The following is a 17,612-nucleotide window of genomic DNA, read 5'->3' as shown; positions in this document are numbered from 1 at the left end:
ATTCCACTCACCACACGGGGGCCCACTGAAGAATGTTCCTCGCCCTGCCGTGCTCCACTTAACACAGCGATGAAAACACAGGTTCCTGTTTTGTAACTGGATTCCTTTCATTTATAGTAAATGACGACGTGGTGTCGATGTTTAGCATCTTCCTGGTAAGTGGCGGCGGTTCAGGCAGTTCACAAATGCTCTCCATCAAATGCCACTCACTGCCGAACAGCTCACGGGCGGGTGTCGTTGTCGTGAAGGTGGCTTTCACGAAAAATTATTCTTCAACAATTCCCAACAGGAATAAACAACGCACTCCTCGGATTTTACATGCTTCATGGATTTTATTTCAGGCAGACCGGTTTCAGCATTACGCCTTTATCAATGCCTCTAGTGTTTGTTAGTCACCTTGCCTCCGTTTAAATGTCCATATGTGCTTCCCCATTGGTTGTGAGGAGCGAGGTCAGTGAAGACGGACAACATTGATTATAGTTCTATTTGTTGTTCCGTGCGCCATGTCAGCATGAAAACTTTTAATCTCTCAGTGAGCTTGGCTGCATGCTCGTACATATCCATTATAGTACACCCAGTCCCTAAGTGGGAACGAGCACGCAGTTTTCTTTAACATGTCATGCTGAATTCCACTCACCACACGGGGGCCCACTGAAGAATGTTCCTCGCCCTGCCGTGCTCCACTTAACACAGCGATGAAAACACAGGTTCCTGTTTTGTAACTGGATTCCTTTCATTTATAGTAAATGACGACGTGGTGTCGATGTTTAGCATCTTCCTGGTAAGTGGCGGCGGTTCAGGCAGTTCACAAATGCTCTCCATCAAATGCCACTCACTGCCGAACAGCTCACGGGCGGGTGTCGTTGTCGTGAAGGTGGCTTTCACGAAAAATTATTCTTCAACAATTCCCAACAGGAATAAACAAAGCACTCCTCGGATTTTACATGCTTCAAGGATTTTATTTCAGGCAGACCGGTTTCAGCATTACGCCTTTATCAATGCCTCTAGTGTTTGTTAGTCACCTTGCCTCCGTTTAAATGTCCATATGTGCTTCCCCATTGGTTGTGAGGAGCGAGGTCAGTGAAGACGGACAACATTGATTATAGTTCTATTTGTTGTTCCGTGCGCCATGTCAGGGCGAGGAACATTCTTCAGTGGGCCCCCGTGTGGTGAGTGGAATTCAGCATGACATGTTAAAGAAAACTGCGTGCTCGTTCCCACTTAGGGACTGGGTGTACTATAATGGATATGTACGAGCATGCAGCCAAGCTCACTGAGAGATTAAAAGTTTTCATACTGTCTTGTGATTATTATAAAAACAATTTTTATCATGTCATTGTTTCTAATAAAATATAGAAATTTTTAATTACGAGTCCAGATTTGGTTAAGACAATGGTGTTGGTTCTGGTGATTGATTGTTTGGTTGTGAGTAAGAATCTGTGAGTTTATCTGGTGACGTGCCAAATAGGGGAATTCTTCTCTTGACTTTTGTCTATCGGTGCTCTACCCCTATTTGCGGCAGAGAGCCCCTCTCTTTTACGTTGTTATATTCGATTAAGAACAGTCCAAGAATGTCCTTGCGGGTTCCATGTGTCAGACTGAGCATTGGTCAATGAGTTCTGACCCGGAATCCTTGGAGTGGCAGAGAACTGAGTAATCCTGGAGAGATATCATGACTGTCAGATCTCTGAACGATCATATTGATGATTGGAGCCCATGCCCTGGGAAGGGTCAGAATGGTCTATGCAGGTAGTGATGAGTCAAAAGCTGTCTTGAAGTTTTCACCAAATCATGTTTGCATTATATGGAATCCATATAATGCAAACATGCTATTTGCACATATCTGGACTTTAAAAATGTTATTACATGACACAGGCCAAGTCAACCCTCAAAGGGTTGGCTGTAGAGATACTGTTCTGTAAAGCCATAGTAATGGCAGAGTGTCCACTGTATGGTGACAATTAACAAAAAAAAACTGCATAAGTATATTCAATGTTAAATATGTAATGCAGAAAATAGTCTATTACATGCAAGGTACAGGGAGCGGATGGAAGGCGGAAACCTGATAATTCCAGGGACCAAATTAAGGCCCGAGACTGCCTAAGTCTCTTGTGAAGAATGAATCGTCCATTATTTTTAGAGATTTGCATCTGACCTTATATTATCTATGATTCGTCAGTAGGACCAAGTTGCCATAGGAAATGTGTTTTTGTTTTGCTAATAACTTTAGCGCCGTTTGACTAATCTTCACAAAATGTTCAAAACTAGTTTGCCAATCACTTCAGCTGCTGTTTGGAAAGTCTCAGGGTTATTCGTCAAGCGGGTCCAAGTAAAAATAGAGGTCCTAAAATGCATTTTTCCCCTGTAATTTCTCAGAGGGATTTTGAAGACGACTACAGCCCAAACCACTGAACGGAATTACACCAAATTTGGCAGAAATGTAGATCTTGGTCCAGAAAGAGTACTAGATGTAATTTGGTGTAAATACCTTTTGAGTTCTAAAAAAAAATAGGTATATCTAGGGAAATGAGTCCTCCGCAGAACTGACAGATCTCATGGTGATATATGATTGGCTGCCACCACATCAAACAGGAAGTGGTGGCAGCCATCTTGGGCTGAGAAAAAACATTTAAAAACAGACAAGGGGACAGGCGAGGAATATTCTCAACCCCTAGGCCTCGCCAGGGCCCAGAAATGTTTTTTGAATTTTTTTTGGGTTCACTGCAACATTATTTAAAGAAAAGCAAGCACAGTCTCCTGCACTTGATATTTATTTTTGCCTCCTGGGTGGGCCAGAACCCCGGGGGGGGGGGGTATTTGAGATGTTATTTTGGGGGAGGGAGGTGCTTGTGGCCCACCTCCCTGGGCCGATATTGGCCCCAGAGACCCCAACCCCCCCAAGCCCAGCCTTAGTAATAGTGGGAGGAGGGCATGTGGCCACACTCCCAGGCCGATTTTAGCCCAGGGGACCACCACCCCTAGGGGCCCAGGCTTGAAAAATGACAGGGGCTGTAGCCCCCTTCCCTAAGCTCATTTCGGGCCCAGGGACCCCAACTCCTGGGGCTCGGCAAAGCCCAAAAAACAGGGAGGTGGGTCGCAAGGCCCTCCTTCCTGGACCCCGCTGGATGCTGGGAGCCATCTGGGCTATGGGGGCCTTGGATGCAGTGGGTGGCCTGGTTGGCTCCAGGGCACCTACCCTTTCTTGGCAGAACCCTGGGGTTCGGGTCCCTGCAGCCAACATTCAACCCAGGGAGATTGGCGGCGTGCCTCCTTCCCCTTTAAACACATGGTGGGACTCAGGGATGGGGTGCCCGAGGCCAAATTGGCCCAGAAGGGGGGTTGCATGCCCTCCTCCCCATTTACAATATGGTCGGACACGAGTAGATGACATCCCGAGGGCCGAAATAGGCCTGGGAGGGGCACTGCATGCCCCCTTCCCCATTTACAATATGACCAGATCCCAGGAAATGGGGTCTCCGGGGCCAAAATCATCACAGGGAGGGGGGCTGCGTGCCCCCCTCCCCCATTTATACCATGGTGGGACCCGGGAGATGGTGAGGCCCGGGGAGTGATTCATGTAACAAATCCCCTAAAAAAATTGGCCTGGCCCTGGGGGATGGGGTCCTTGGGGACAAAATTGGCCCAGGGTGGGGGACACATGCCCTCCCACAAAATATGTCAGCCCGGGGTGATGGGGTCCTCAATGCCAAAATCTTCCCTGGATGAAGGCTGCTTGCCTCCCTCTCAGGGTGGATGACTTTGGGGCATTGGCCATAGGGCCTGGCTGCAGGCCAGGCCCTGTGGCCAATCACCTTCAGTGCCCGGCCAGAAGCTGTGCGCTGCATGGGGTTGGCTGTATTCGGGGGGTTGGTTGTAGGGCCACAGGCCAGGTCCAGCGCCTAACCCACCCGCTGCGCATGGTCGAAGGCCGTGGGCAGCGTGGGGTTGGCTGCATGCAGGGGGTTATCCAATCCCCTGCTGCACATGGCTGAAGGCTGTGCGTGGCATGGGATTGGCTGCATACAGGGGTTGGTTGCAGGGCCTGGCATGCGCAACGGCGTTTGGATTAATATATGGTAATTAAATATTACTTTATGTTAAAAAAACAAGAAATTTACTGAAAGAAAAAATAATGATCACAGGGACATTATATTTATGAAGTAGAATTTTTTTTAAACCTTAGAAATTCACTAAAAAAACAAAGGTTATGGGGACATCATAGTTTTACACACACACAAGACCATAGAAATTCAGCAGTTATACTTATAGTTTGCTCAAGTAACTATAACTCATGCCCTAAGGTACCCATCATATTACATCACTCATTACATCTTCTATGACATCATTGATATCACTGCAACAATTGCCGTAAAATTATGGATTAGTAAACTGTGCATGGCGGGGTCGTGAGTTATAGTTACCTTAGTGCACAAGATATATTTACTTGAGATAACTATAACTGCCGAATTTGTATGGCGTTGTGTGTGTAAAATCGGAACCTTACCATAACGTAAGTCCCTGTAACCTTTGGTTTTTTAGTGAATTTCTAAGGTTTTTTTAATTCTATTTCCTAACTATAACGTCCCTGTAACCTTTGATTTTTTCAGCGAAAATATATATACATATATATATAAATACACCGTGTTGTGCAGTTTTCATTGAGCAAATGTTCTCAGAGAAATAGCTGTCATTGAATGTAAAAGCATCTTGGAGGGTGTAAATTCGCACAGAGACTTCTGTGCTTGCATGAGACATATGATTGTAAGAGAGACCTCGGATATACATTGCATACAAACATTCCTTCCTTTTTTAGTTTGGGAAAGCTTAGGTCATGGTCCACAGTGGAGCAACATTGGTGACCAGATCCAGGTGATATGAAAAGAGAAAAGGGTCTGTTCTGACTGACCTGGTTTGTGAACATTGATATGTAATTGTTTATGTATAAAATGTTCTGAATTGTAACACATGGTTCTTTATTTTGTTGCCCGATTTTTATTCTTCTCCGTGTCTGGCAAATGCCTGGCCCCACCCCCAGTAAATAACACCCTCTGAGTGCCCTCGTCTTAGGGCTATTATTAGTCTAGTGGCAGGGCCTTGCCAGTTTCGAGGGGTGTGTCTGCAGGAAGCAGTAATTGCACACATGAGCAATGCTTAGAGCAGTTGGTAACAATTGGGAAATTGCATGTTATGTTACATTGTGCAGTGAGTAGCAGAATCGAAAAAATGTTATGCATGAAGTGTTGTTTAAGGGGCACTTGATTAGAGCGAGGGAAAAATTTGGAGTAGAAATGTTCACTTTACGTGCATAATGAAATGTATTTTTGTATTTGGGTTGCAACTGTAAAGACTCTAGGCAGCAGTGGGGATGCAGCACAGAGTAGAAAGGTAAACCTGCAGCAAAACTGGGGCATTCCATTTACAGGGCTGGACGTCGGTGGAGAATGAGCTGTGCGTGTCCTACTTTGAATTCCAATACAACTGGTGTGTCTCAGTCTCCAAGCCTCTTGTTTGGCAATGGCGTGCAAATGACGTGCAGCATTTACCATTATCCTCTTCTCATTACTTCTAGGGCTTGATAGGCTAAAGGACATTTTGAAAGGCATTCGTCGCAGCGTCAGGAGGGCTGCTGCTCTCACATGGAAGAATATGCTAATTATTAAACATATTATCATGAGGATTACGTATTCCATTTTTAACTTACCACGTGCTCAGATTTATATGTAGATGTATGACGTCACTAGCTATGACACAAAAAGATGTAAAAGCAATTCCGTTTTAGAAATGTGTCCCTATGAAATGTACTGGTAATAGGGTACGGATAGATGCATCTCGCACCAACCTGAACCCCACAACATTGATATTCTTCCTCTTAACATGGACTTGCATTTTCATACACATCATGTTGTTAACAGAGCTGTATTGTTCATGTAACCCTCACGAAAATAATAAGCGAAAAGCAAAAGGAAGAAAGACTTTTGTTATCTTGCTCTAGTGTCCTTTCTGTTTCTTAAGGTCTTGTCCTTGAAGTGTGGTGTGTCTCTGCATAGTATTCCACAAGTTAAGCCCAATGACGTTAAAAGCAACCTGCCAAAATACCATCAAAGCCAAATTGTGTATGGGCCTCTTATATCACATGAGACCACACAAGGGTGAAGTGGTGTAACAAAACTTGAGGGGGCCCCTCTGCGAAGTACATGGAGGCCCCCTCCCTGGCCCACCACCTATTACTTTTCCGCAACGCCCAAAAATCTGGTATATTTTTAATTGAAACCTCCAACATTTAATGAAATGCTTCTATATTGTCTTGATTAAAGTTCTAATAAGAAAGTGAGAAACACTCTTAATATATAAACTACGCCATTTGTAACATTATTGTCAAGAGCAGATTATTAAACTGAGACTGCAATCAGAATAATGCCAAGGAGCCATCCTATTGTCTCAGGAACTGCCTATCTCTGAAGAACAATTACATAGGGTCTGAATTAGAATTGACATGAATGGAAAATAACTTGAAACGTTGAAAGACAAACCCAAACCTGCAATTTCACAGACTCAAAGGACAATATACACTAGGAGTACATAACATAAAACTCAGTATCCTGCCTGCTCCAAGAGAAATAAACGGGTGTGAATTGTCTGCATGCCACACACTTGCGTCTGTCAGGGGTTGTGCATAATAAACACTCTATAGTTTTTTTAAATGAACTGAGGAAGCAATTTCAACCATCATGGCTTTCTTAGTAAGCAGGTCAAAAACAGACAGACAAATGAGGCTGAGGAGGAAAATTGCTTGGATGCTTCAGAATATTGATTGTATTTATCATGTCTGTGGTGTAAATAATGCTAATTAAAAGATTTAAAAGGTCAGGTTGAGGCCACCAAGGTCCTCGTGGGCCTAGGCCACTTGGTTATTTTAAACAGCGTTAGTCAGGTAGGGCAAAGTAAAGTAGTCCAGGCTGGACTGAAAATGCAATCTATGCAGGGACACAAGGTTTTGTATGAACTCACATTTATTAGCAGCATAAACAGAGTTTCATAGTATAATTCTAGTAATAGTTCTGGTGCTCATACACGAAATAAAAGTGCGTGAAGTGAGGTGTGTTTATAACATTAAAATTTACATCGCATTGAAAACAACAATATACAAAACTCCAAATTATTTAGTGACAGTTAAGGAGCTTTGGTTGTATGGTCAACGGCGTTTCAATCTCATAAATGTGAGATCGTCATCAGGATGAGACAAGTATGAGCAGGTAGAATCGGTTAGGCGAAGCGGCCGGTGTGGATAAGTGTCAATGGATGCGTAGTTGCTTAATAACTTAATAGGACCTGAGCAACCGTTCCGATCACTGGTGTGGAGATAAGGCCGGAGTTTGGCAAGTACGGCTGGACGTGATTTGCGGCCGCTGTGGCCGTAGCCGGTTAAGGCGAGGACGCTGAATTACTGGGCCGGTAATTGCCCTGCGTCGGTGTGAATGTGACAAGTACGGCTGGGTGTGTTAGGCGGCCGCTGAGGCCGTGGCCGGTAAGGGCGAAGACGCTGAATTAGTGGGCCGGTTACGGTGCTGCGTAGGTGGCAATTGGACTGGAATTAATCTTTTTTATTGACTGCAGGACAGGCGCGACGGGTCTGCGCGGTTCAGGAATCAGCCGACAAGTGATACTATGATACTCAGTTTATGCTGTTAATAAATGTGAGTTCATACAAAACCTTGTGTACCTGCATATATTGCATTTTCAGTCCAGCCTGGACTACTTTTCTTTGCCCTACCTGACTAACGCTGTTTAAAATAACCAAGTGACCTAGGCCACACGAGGACCTTGGTGGCCTCAACCTGACCTTTTGTTTCTCAAAATACTGAATCACCCCGGGTCACAGTACTGGGGCACCCTTGTTCTTTGAAACATATAATTAAAAGATTTAAGGCACATATATTACTGACAAGTGCAAACAACACGGTACATAACACATTATGTAGAATAAAAACAAACCATATTAGCAAGTATCTAAAGACAGAATCTATACTAATTGTTGTTGGCGAAGCAACGGAAAAAGTGCAAATACTTTCGAAGTACATAATAAAACAATCATCAGTCCAGCAATACATAAAAATCAAGTGTGTTTTGTAAAACAATCCTCTTTTCGTCTTGCATCAAGGTAAAAATACTTTCAAAGTGCATGATAAAAACAAGTCAAGCAGTATGCAAAAATGAAGCAAGGTTAGTCAAACAATTCCCCCTTTGGTTTGTGCATGAAGAAGCAAATATTTCAAAGTGATTTTTCAAACAAAAACAGGTGCAACAGCTTACACAAATCAAACCAGTTTAATCAAACTATGGCCCTTTGGTTTGTGCATGAAGGTGCAATTATTTAAAAGTGACTTTTAAAACAATAAACAGTACAGGCAGCAGCATACAAAAATTAATCCGTTTTAGTCAAACTATGCTCTTTTGGTTTGTGCATGAAGGTGCAAATATTTGAAAGTGACTCGCAACCCTATAACAAGTTCAGCAGTATAAAAATCAAACCCTTTTGCAAACAATTCCCTTTTTGAAGGCACAAATATTTCAAAGTAACTGGTGAAACAATAACAAGTTCAGCAGCATACAAATAAAACCAGCATATGTGAGGTCCTGTTTTGATCTAAAAGTAACTTTTGTGGATGTTGCATGAAAGATAAAGGCAACATTTCTCTGCAAAATGCATACTAGAGACTTTCACACATCACCCATATTAAGAAAGAATTCCAGGAAAATGGTATTTAAAACTATCTGTTTATGATTCAAGGTCATCAGGGCAAGACTCTGTGAGTCTGCAGAACAGAGCTGGTTTTATCAGGGGGCCCCCTGGAAGGCTGGGGTCTTGGGCTGGAGCCCACGTTGCCCAAGCCTTAAAGCCTCTCTGAATGTGTCTGAAAGGAAGATGTGCCCTCTCCCTGTAGCACATTTCTGCACTGTGGCCAGTAACTGGGCCCTGCACAGAAAAGCAGTCTGCCCTGTGCTGCTGTGTTTTCATGATGTTAATAGGGGAGGCCAGAGGGGCGGGGAATGAGGCATCAGTAATACCGCCACCAGCACGGTACACTCCCCAGATAACCTTCATCACCATGGGCACCAGCACCATTAAATGGGTCTTAGGCGTGACAGCAGGGTGAGGTGACTGAAAAGATACTGCACGTCTGCCCCTTGGTGGGTCAGGTGCCACTGTAGTAGTACCAATTGCATTGCAGCCTGTGCTGCTTTCCTTCGCTTACCTCACACTTACTACCGTGGCATTGGCAGCAGTTTGAGCAGCGGCAGGTGCAGAGTAGACACATCACTGGTTCGGTCCGGTCCAGTTTTGAATTCCACAGTGAGGTGCGCATAACCACAGCCTGCACATGACTGACCCACCCTCCTGTGCCCCACCCTGTAGACCACTGTGCGGGTGGTCATAATCACTGTGCAGCAGTGGCACAGCACTGCATGATTGCCTTGCCCAATTGTAAGCGTGCTTCACTGCGTGGCTGTGTTAGCCAAACCTTCGTCTCCAGGCAGGCCCAGGGGCACACATATTAAATTAATAGTGGCCTGCTGCCAGGCCCATGGCTATAATACAGCAAGTGCGGTGCACGGGCATGGTTCCAGGCAATTCAAATGTTGCTAATTACACTAAAGGGCCCTGTTCCGTTGGCCGCTGTCGACATCGACCCCTAGCTCAGTCCTGCTCTCAGCTCAGTCTCAGAGCCAGTTTGTATTTGTGGTGAGGGGGCCCCCTGACCTCGGGCCCCCACACCGTGGGAGCTGCAGGGGCTATTGTTACGCCAGTGCAAAGGTGGGGGGCAAGTAACATCTACCATGTTCAAAATACTACAGACTGCCCAGTGTTGCCACTGTAAAGTCTCCTGTCAAATCCCTTGATCTTCAATGGATTATTCAGAGTCCAACTCATAATGTGGTAGTTAAATCTGTTGTGGAATATGCTGTACTACAATCAGTTATTTACACAATCTTGTTGTGCCTTAGAGTGTCCCACCTTTTATGTTTCTAGGAAGATAATCCATTTTGCATCGAAAGTTTGTTACTGATCATTAAGCGTGTAAATGGAGAGCTCGTAAAGTGCCATAAGAAGTAGATCATTGTACAATTCGTCATGGGTTTGTGACGTCCTTGATTCCCAGCTATGAAGTATGCACATTTTTTCAACTGCTAAAGCTGTGTCCATTGCTTTAATGATTGTTGACTCCTGCTGTCCCCTGTGTGTGATGCGGGATCACCAGTGATCATAAAAGTATTATGATGAGACTACTTGCACCCTTGCATTGTGGATTATACCTCGTCCCAGAACTCTGTTAGCAGTGGACAAGCCCAGATTATGTGCATATTGTCTACATCTGGGATATCGCATCACCAGCATCGGGAGTCAGGACTCAGGATCCCTTTACAAATACTGTTTGACATCCTTTGCAAAAGCTATAATACTTTGAAAAAACTTTTTGGGAAACTTGTATCCCTCAGACCCCTGATGTGTGTGATCAGCAGTTCCTACCAGTTTTCTGTAGTGTACTCCAACAGGTCTCTTCACAACAATTTTTAGTATAGTTTTTTATTGAGCACATTGTATATTACGGGTGTTTCCCCCATTGAAATCACACTACTCCTTTAGATAGACATGTATCGAGGATTGAAGAGTCATGTTTGATATTTAACCTATGATTCCTTCCTTACAGTGTTGTAGTAGGAATTTCCAGTATTGCAGTTGAGTTATAACAAACCCGTTTTGTAGCTTTTCAAAAATTTTAGTTGTTCATCTTCTAAAGTGTGATCTATAGACCTTTCTCAGCCCACAGTTTTCCGGTGTATCGTTTTCCTGGCTCAGGACTGTTGTGTTATTCCAGTGGAGGGTGTTAGAATATGTGTATTTTAAGTAATGTACTGGTTTGGCTCTAGATCTTTTTGTTTTCTCTTAGTATTGTATTGTTTGGGTCTCTGGCTATTTATTTTTCTCTGAACAGAATTGTAAGAATGCTACTCCCACCCATCAATTATCTTTTGTGGAGTACCCAGTCAGATAACTCTAGGTTCGTGGAAAAGTGATAGGCCAACATGGACAGTGGATGTGCTTTGTAGTAAAAGACTTTATGTGGGAGTTTGAGCCCCCTGAAGTAGTAGCTGCCTATAGGTTGGACAGTTTCAGCATTAGTATTTCTGTGTTCCATGTGTATGGTTTAATTGCTTTATCAATTCTCTTAAGCTAAGTAACCTGTATTCCAAGTAGCAAAATATCAACGTATAGGTAAACCTAGGTGCCGCTACCATTTTTTGCTCCACAACAATAGATTTAGTTTTTTGCACTTGACAAAATCTCTTGTTCCTTTTTCAAGTATTTTTTTTTTACATTGACATGTATCACATCTGAGGGGTTTCTGCTTACGAATATGCCTATGTGTTTCATCTTCATGAGAGACATTTGAATGGGCATCCTCCTAGACTGCGTTGAGTGATCATATTTCTTGTTGGCATTGCTTCACCCAATATTAAGCATCTCAGCGACAGAGGCTACTCTGTCTCCATCGCTGACATACTCCTCGGATTGCCTGATAGAGTAAGGGTCAATGGAGGTTTGGACAGTCGACCTCCCACCTAATTTAGAGTGGGCAGTCGAAGGCCAGTTTTTACTCTCTCTTGCTGCCATGAAATGCATGGCAGTAAGAGACAGTAAAAATGTTGACATGACCCCCAAACCATGGGAGAAAACTAAATTTTGAGATTTTGTCTTTGGGGAAATAAAAACTTGATAAAAATGTTGGTGGGTGGCTGTCATGTTTGAGGGCGCCATCTGACAAACATTTAACCCAGTTACAGGAACTGATGTGACGGTGGTTCCTGTCAATGACTAGAGCTTTCTTCTGTGCAGGCATGCAACGCTAAATGTGGAGGACAGATACTCTGTCAGAGCGACATAGGGCCCGATTCACAAAGGCAATCTGAGACAAAAGTCTAAGTTTACCACTTTTGGTATTCACAGAAGTCATTTACGAGTCGTATCTTTATGTCCGCAGTCGGGCTGGAATCTCTGGCTTTGGCCGTACTCTCCGCACCCGGGCCGTACTGTCCGCACCCAGGCTGTACTCTCCACACCCGGGCCGTACTCACCGGCTAGAGCTGGATGCAGTCTAATCAATGGTCCCGAATGGAACATTAGAAATGTGTGATAGATGGTAGAGGAGGTCATTAAAATCAGTTTGGGAAGGGAAAATGCTGTGGCCGGACGCTACATCATATCCCAGAAAAATGTGCTCCTTTGCATCATGGTACATGCAGTGCTGGTCCGGCCCCAACCTTTTCACTGCCCAAACTGATTTTCATGACCTCCTCTACCATTTATCACACGTTTTAATGTTCCTTTTGCTAGTGTTTTAAATCTAATGTTTATATATGAATTGTTGGACTTGGCCCTTTCTGGAGGGCCACCCTAGACTTTTGCCTTCCTTTGCTGAACCAGTTTTTGCTGAATGTTATTACTCTATGCACATTACCCCTGCTAACTAGTGGTAAAGTGCTCTGCCTTCTAAATATGGTAACATTAGCTTACACCTGATTGGTTTATTTAGTTTACTTATAAGTCCCTAGTATATTTTATTACATGTATCCATGGCATGTAAATTAAATGCTACTTGTAAACTCATTTCCCCACTCATTAAAGCAGCCATGTAAAACATGTCTCAGGCCTGCCACTGCAGCTTGTAGTGTAGTTTTATAGTGCCATTTCAACCTGCCAAAAAAACATTTGCCAGACACAAACCTTCCTTTTTGCTTTTTGTGCTTTCAAGCCACCTGTAAGGTGGCCCTGAAGGCTCATAGGGCATGGTGCACGGTATTTAAAATGTAGGACATGTGTGTTTAAGTTTTGACAGTAAAAGATGATTTGCACTGTAGTAAGGCTATCGCTCCCCTAGATTAAAACTGGGTTCCCTTATTCGGATTAATAAAAGATGATTTTGAGTTTGGGAACAGGTAGAAAATCCTTCATCCACCCATTTGATTTGTAATTCATAAACTTCTTTAATGGTAAGGTTGGTTTTTAAGTTAATATTCTGAAAATACCAATTTTAGAAAGTTGGCCTTTTTATACCTATACTAAATGTGACTTTCTGCAAGTGTCCAGGGTCACCTGACTGTAACAGCTCTCATGTGGTATGTTGTGCATTCCTTCCCGACATGGGGACAGAAGGGGCTTTGGTGCAGAGGGAGTGGGTCTTCCTGACCAGATGGCTGGGGAGGAGTTGTGCCCTGCCCTGATTACACTTCAAAGGGCACTGCATGCAGCACACACAAAGGAACCTGACACCATGCCTGCCTTTGCCTTTGTCACACTAGTCAGTTTGAACCCAAAACAAGGGGAAGGAGAAGAATGGATCAGAACCAGTTTGTGAGTAGGCCTTGGACTGCCACCCACACAAATGCTGGGACTGGGTAGAAATGTGCCATCTTCAGGACTACTCTTCAGAACACTCCTGGGCCTGTGGGAAGATTCAGAAGAAGGACTGCCCTGCTGTCTGAAGAATGAAACCTGGGCCTGCTTGCCTTAAACCCAGTATCCCCAGAGGTAATTCCAAGAGTCTGTTGTCTGACCTTCTGTTGGAGCCACAGGAACATAGCACTCTTCCAGAGGCCTCCTTGCTACTGTCCAGCTGACGTGCACCACCTGGACCTACCTGAACCCTGCAAGTGGCCTCTGTTGGAGTGAGTTCATATCCCCAAGAGGTGCCCACAAGGTCCTGGACTCTTGGCTGGCATCAGAGTGAACACCTCCAGCATCAAAACCAAGTTACAGGTGACAGACCAGAAGTCTGGAACGCTTCACCATTGCGAGTGGGCTCTTTGTGTCAGCAACAGACACATGTCTCCCACCCCCATGAAGTTCTGACAGCGACCTTCTGTTTACGTAAAACAATGACAGCCTGCGTCTCACACAGGCGCAAAGCTCTAGTGATGACTGCTCCTCACACAATCTCCTCATGGCCATGGCCAACGCAGAGCTCCAGATGAGACTTCTTGCGTGGACCCGGACATTGAGAAGGAAAACCCTTCACCCGGACAAACTGTCAGGCTCACCTGAGACCTCCGCAGGGACGACAGGCGGAAGATGGACGAGTAGTTCCCAACTTCCCTCTACCACCAGTCCACCCAACAAGGTCAAACCGGTACTAGTGAATAGGGGTAAGAGGGGAGACAAGGGAAGGAGAAGGTAGCGGAAGGCCCAACACACGTCCTACACCAAAGAAGCGCCACTGGAGACTTGCTGAAGACCCTGTGAACAGACGACTGAATCAATCCTCAGCTGGACCGAGACCCTAAAGTTAAATGCATACAGTGTTACACAAACATTCTACCTGGAGAACTCCCCTCTTCCACTTGTGTCCACTATAAGAAGGATGTAAGTCTGATGCAATATGTCCTAAATAACAAACAGAACAATAATTAATATCTGGAGGCATAGCATAGCGTTTCACAATAATGTAGTAGCCTGAATGAACAGCTTACCCCCCCCCCCTTCAGGTGAGGAACGGGAACACAAGGTGGTAAATAATAATTTGATAGGTTGTTAACGACACAACCTTCTGAAGAGCATGAAATAAACCAAAAAATATTGTCACCATTTTATTCAGGGCCAACTAGTCCTTCTGGCTTCATGTAAGTGGAGAGTGAAAATCAGGAACCCCCAGTACCCTCCGTTTGTGAGAGTGCCTTAGATACTGCACTCCTTACTTCAGGAGTAGATATCTAATTTGCGGTAAGGAACTAAATGCCAACAAATGAGGGAAGCACTAGAAGACTGTGATGCAATTCAAATATATATAAAAATGCAGACGCCTCAGAGCACGCCAAGGATTGCCTCTGTATGCAAGGGCAAGTATTACCCACAGAGCGTAACGCAAGCAAGCGTGAGCGCGTTACCGCCAGAGAACATGAGGAATCAGAAGAAGATGCCCAGGATAACAAAAAGGGCCACGGAAGACCCCCATGCTGAAAACAGGAACAGTAGGCCGAAGGCAGACGGAAGGTGTCTGGCGGCACCAGCTGAGGCTGCAAATTCCCGGGATGCGGCAGCTACAACCACGGAAGGCAGTGACCCAGAAATGTGCGCGTGACCCGGATGGAAACAGCTACGATGAACAACTAGAACGCGAAGCGTCTTTGCTGTAGACGCAACGTGTTTTATGTGGGCGGGGACTCCGCCCCCCCTTCTACTGCAGTGTATGCGGAACTTGCGGATTCAGGCACAATCCTGACAGTATACCCCCCCTAAGAAACCCCACGCTGGCTTGGGCTTCCAGGGGTATTTACGGTGGAATAAACGTACCAAACGGGGAGCATGTACGTGTCGCCACTGGTTCCCAGGTGCGATCTGCAGACCCATACCCTTTCCAATGAATGAGGTATTGGAGTTTACCCCGCACTCTTCGAGAGTTCACAACGGCCCCCACTTCGTATTCCTCTTCCTTATCCACCTCGACCGGCACAGGTTGGACTGGGAGTATAGTACCTGGTGCCACAGATTTCAATAAGCGTTACAACAAACAAATGATGGACGGAATGCTGACAATGCAGACATTCTCCCCCAGTCAAGAGATCTGGGTTAAATCCATCGTTCTTTTGCCCACTACGCCACCCCAGTTCAGACATGGCCATATGCAAATCAGTCTTGACCCTGTGCCTCATGGGAACAGTCCAGCCCGAACTGCCAAGCCATGTCTTCCCTGGACCGGAATCAAGCATCCTAGGACCGGTTTCTGGCTATCAGCCGTCATCAGCCAGGATAGCTTGACTCCAGTGGCGTAGTGAGCACGGGTCCCACGTCTGGGAATACCCATCCCACTTAGGGCGAAAAGCGTTACAACAAACAAATGATGGACGGAATGCTGACAATGCAGACATTCTCCCCCAGTCAAGAGATCTGGGTTAAATCCATCATTCTTTTGCCCACTACGCCACCCCAGTTCAGACATGGCCATATGCAAATCAGTCTTGACCCTGTGCCTCATGGGAACAGTCCAGCCCGAACTGCCAAGCCATATCTTCCCTGGACCGGAATCAAGCATCCTAGGACCGGTTTCTGGCTATCAGCCGTCATCAGCCAGGATAGCTTGACTCCAGTGGCGTAGTGAGCACGGGTCCCACGTCTGGGAATACCCATCCCACTTAGGGCGAAAAGCGTTACAACAAACAAATGATGGACGGAATGCTGACAATGCAGACATTCTCCCCCAGTCAAGAGATCTGGGTTAAATCCATCGTTCTTTTGCCCACTACGCCACCCCAGTTCAGACATGGCCATATGCAAATCAGTCTTGACCCTGTGCCTCATGGGAACAGTCCAGCCCGAACTGCCAAGCCATGTCTTCCCTGGACCGGAATCAAGCATCCTAGGACCGGTTTCTGGCTATCAGCCGTCATCAGCCAGGATAGCTTGACTCCAGTGGCGTAGTGAGCACGGGTCCCACGTCTGGGAATACCCATCCCACTTAGGGCGAAAAGCGTTACAACAAACAAATGATGGACGGAATGCTGACAATGCAGACATTCTCCCCCAGTCAAGAGATCTGGGTTAAATCCATCGTTCTTTTGCCCACTACGCCACCCCAGTTCAGACATGGCCATATGCAAATCAGTCTTGACCCTGTGCCTCATGGGAACAGTCCAGCCCGAACTGCCAAGCCATGTCTTCCCTGGACCGGAATCAAGCATCCTAGGACCGGTTTCTGGCTATCAGCCGTCATCAGCCAGGATAGCTTGACTCCAGTGGCGTAGTGAGCACGGGTCCCACGTCTGGGAATACCCATCCCACTTAAGGCGAAAAGCGTTACAACAAACAAATGATGGACGGAATGCTGACAATGCAGACATTCTCCCCCAGTCAAGAGATCTGGGTTAAATCCATCGTTCTTTTGCCCACTACGCCACCCCAGTTCAGACATGGCCATATGCAAATCAGTCTTGACCCTGTGCCTCATGGGAACAGTCCAGCCCGAACTGCCAAGCCATGTAACAGATTTCAATAAGGACACATGGAATACTGGGTGTATTTTCATAGTATCGGGGATTTCTAACCTCGGCCACGGGATTGATCATCTCTACGATATCGTAGGGGCCGATAGACCTGGGTTTGAGTTTACGAACACCTTGATTTGCACATGGCAAGTTGATAGACAAACCTTGTCTACCACAGCATATTCAGGGCTTGGGCGGCGATGTGTATTTTTCTTATATGCTAGTTTGGCTTTCTCTAAATTTGCAGCTGAGGATGTTTGTATCTCCTGGATCTGGCTGCTGGAACCGGTGTAAGAATTGCAGAATGGGAAGGCAGGAATCTAGGATGGTATCCATAAGAACAAAAGCAAGGTGAGTACTCAAGGGAGGAATGTTTACTATTATTAATGGAGAATTCTGCTGCCCACAAATACCTATCCCAATCCGCTGTTGTTTGTAACAGCTGACATCGTAAATATTGCTCTAAACACTGGTTAACTCGTTCTGTCTGACCATCTGTTTGGGGATGATGCCCAGAGGAAAACCGCATGTCTATATGTAGGAGTTTACTCACCCCTTTCCAAAGGTTGGACACAAAT

The 17,612-nt window shown here is 45.4% G+C and overlaps 1 protein-coding gene across 1 annotated transcript in view; it reads left to right on the top strand.

The window, feature by feature from the left end:
- The window catches only part of PTPRE (protein tyrosine phosphatase receptor type E), an 895,414-nt gene that overhangs the window by 445,966 nt on the left and 431,836 nt on the right, over positions 1–17,612 (top strand). The gene's annotated exons all lie outside the window — the stretch shown is intronic.

Source organism: Triturus cristatus, chromosome 1_2 (assembly GCF_964204655.1).
Source record: "Triturus cristatus chromosome 1_2, aTriCri1.1, whole genome shotgun sequence".
NCBI lineage: Eukaryota > Metazoa > Chordata > Amphibia > Caudata > Salamandridae > Triturus > Triturus cristatus.
The sequence above is the reverse complement of the archived record's forward strand: the minus strand, read 5'-3'. Positions and strand labels throughout refer to the sequence as shown.